General features: G+C 46.0%; 1 long non-coding RNA gene across 1 annotated transcript; it reads left to right on the top strand.

Annotated features, from left to right (window-relative positions):
- The first annotated feature begins 338 nt into the window (after positions 1–338).
- LOC140848156 (uncharacterized) lies at positions 339–1,716 on the top strand. Its single transcript, XR_012128707.1, has 3 exons — positions 339–548; positions 781–890; positions 1,422–1,716. It is a non-coding gene; the product is annotated as an uncharacterized lncRNA (long non-coding RNA).
- Positions 1,717–2,824: the final 1,108 nt, after the last annotated feature.

Raw genomic sequence — 2,824 nt, 5'->3', positions numbered from 1 at the left:
AGTGAAGATGTTGGCAACTTTTTCCTATCAGTGAGTTTCAGTTACTAGCCAGATCTAGAGTGTCTGCATTTCAAGGATGATCTCTAAAACTCTAGTTAAAGGCTTCCAGGAAAGATAGAAAATTCTAGTTAATCCAGGCCAACCAAATGCTATATTCAAACATCCAGACCCAGGCCTGGGTGGGGCAGATGACAATGGCATGACAATGAGCACATGCCCAGAAATGTCTGAAATGATCACATTTACTTATTTTTAGTAGCTGTGTCACAGCTGTGGCTCATTTAGTCTTGTGTTCCATTAAGACTCTCAGATCTTTTTCACAGGACCCTTGGATTCTGATGAAATTCAGTCTGTAGTGACTCAAGCCTTGGACCTGGTGGCTCAGAGCACGCAGTGGAGTCAGGAGACATGCGTTCCAATCAGAGTTTCACCCTACAAAGCAGCACGAGGTGGAACAAGTTTTCTGAGGCTCACTTTGTTCATCTATAAAGTGAGAATGATGATCGTGAGGATCACCCTGCCATACAGACTCGTCAGGGTCCAGCAAGGTAAGGTATGTGAAGTGTTGGGCTCAGGGCCTGGGACACAGTAAATGCTTGCTGTTTCTGTCTCTGCGTATTGCTATTGTTACTGTCAGGACTTCAGGTCACCTGGCCCTCCAGCCGTGCCCTGAAGCTCTTAGAAAATCACCTCTTACTCTCAGCCTGTTTTTATTGGAATTTTGGGGAAAAAAATCATGTAAATGCAACTCTTCACTCCTGCTTGTCCTTACTGTCTCAGGGTTCTAACGGGACTGATGGAGAGTTGGCTTGCCTGCTTCACTCACACACCGTGCCTGGGACCATCCTCCCAGCAACCCTGCGACATCACCATTACCACTGCCATTTCATGTATTCAGAAGGGGCCCAGGGAGGTTGAGATGCTTGCCCAAGATCACATAGCCAGAAAGTAGCAAGGCCAGGGTGTGAAGAGTCTATCTAACCTTAACTGGTTTTTTTAACAAATACTTTTTCAGTTCTTTCTTTGCTCCAGGCACTGTTTTAACTACTTTACAAGTATTATTTCACTTCATTCTAATAACTCGTAAGGTTGTTACTCTTACTGTCCCCATTGCGTGGGTGAGGAGACTGAGGTACACAGAGGCTGCCCCTTGCCCGAGTTCACTGGGTTTTAGTAGTAAAGGTGGAATTCAGACCCCACCAGCTGGTCCTGCTGCCTTGCAATGCTTTTCTTTCCCACACACCTCACTGCCTCACTTGAGATTCTGCTTTTCTCAGTGGGCAAGTTGACTGTCTTCCTGCAGCAGACATGCCGCCCTTCCCTTGGCCCCTCAAGCTGCCTAGAGGGGGAGCCACCAGTGTGTTCATCCCACCAGGACTGTAAGAGCCAACCAGTCCCCTTTGTCCCTGCCCCCTCCTCAGAAGCCAGTGGGCTCCAGTAGCAGACTGGTGGAGCCAGAGAGGGCCAGGCACTGGGAAGGCTGCGGCGTGGGTGGCTCATCGTGAGTTCCCCAGGAAAGAACAAACTTGCCAGAGCTGTCACCAGGTGCTGGAGCCAGGTGACTGTCCGGGCGCTGACCCCACGACAGAGAGGCCCGTCCTTACAGGGACTCCCTAGGACATCATGTGACAGCATGTGAACAAACAAAAGCTCTATTGACACCTGAATTTTGGACTTCTGGCATTTAGAACTATAAGAATAAATTTCTATGGTTTTAAGTTACCAAATTTCTACTAATTTCTTACAGCAATCTTGGGAAACTACTACACTGTTCCACTTTTGTGTCAACTCAGGTAATCAGGCAGTATATTTTAGCCCTGTTATCTTACGTTTTAGACAATGGAGACTAATCCAACAGATGCCATGCTGTAGCCCAGATTGTCTATTCCTCTGACTCTCAGACAAAAGCTCAACATCATTTCCTCACTGACTTAGTCTGAACGTGTCTGCATCATTCTGAGCGAAGAATGAGTTACCATCTAGGAATCCCCCTTAAAAACAGGTTCCTGGTGAGTCTGTCCCACTTTACCATACCGGGAATGTCAACAGCTCATGCACTAGAGTTGACTAGAGCAAGATTTGAATTCCAGATTCCTGTGAGATGGTGGACAAAATGCTTTACATTTCTGAGTTCCAGTCTCCTCAGTTGCAAAATGGGCATCACTAACTTACTGGGTATTATAGAGGTTAGAGAATACATGCAAAGCGCAAAGCAAGTGACCTGGCCCATGGTGCATGGTCCATTTACTCAGTAAATATAGACTATATGTATTAGTTATTTAGGGTTGCTATAACAAAAATATCATAGACTCAGTGGTTTAAACAACAGAAATTTTTTGCTCACAGTTCTGGAGGTTGGAAGTCCCAGATCAGGTGCCAGCAGGGTTGGGTTCTTGGTGAGGACCCTCTTCCTGGCTGGCAGACACTGCCTTTTTGCTGTGTGCGCCCATGCAGAGAAAGAGAAAGCAAATTCTCTGGCCTTTTGCTATAAGAGCACTAATCCCGTCAGGAGGGCTCCACTTTCATGACCTTATTACCTCCCAAAGGCCCCACCTCCCAGTAACATCACATTGGGGATTAGGTGGGAAAAATATGAATTTGGAGGGGAACACAAACATTCAGTCCACAGCACAATTTAAAACCTAGCTTAGGACTTTGTTCAACCTAGGACTACATTCAGAGAAGGTATACTCAACTTCACGGGGGTAAATCATGACTTTTAGGGATGGTTTAGGAGTGTGCATGGTACCCAGTTTATCCAATGAAGTGAGATGAGGAAATCTGCTTGGATTTTTTAGGAAAGTTTCTTTCCTGATTAAAAATA

Source organism: Manis javanica, chromosome 3, assembly GCF_040802235.1.
Source record: "Manis javanica isolate MJ-LG chromosome 3, MJ_LKY, whole genome shotgun sequence".
Classification (NCBI taxonomy): domain Eukaryota; kingdom Metazoa; phylum Chordata; class Mammalia; order Pholidota; family Manidae; genus Manis; species Manis javanica.
The sequence above is the reverse complement of the archived record's forward strand: the minus strand, read 5'-3'. Positions and strand labels throughout refer to the sequence as shown.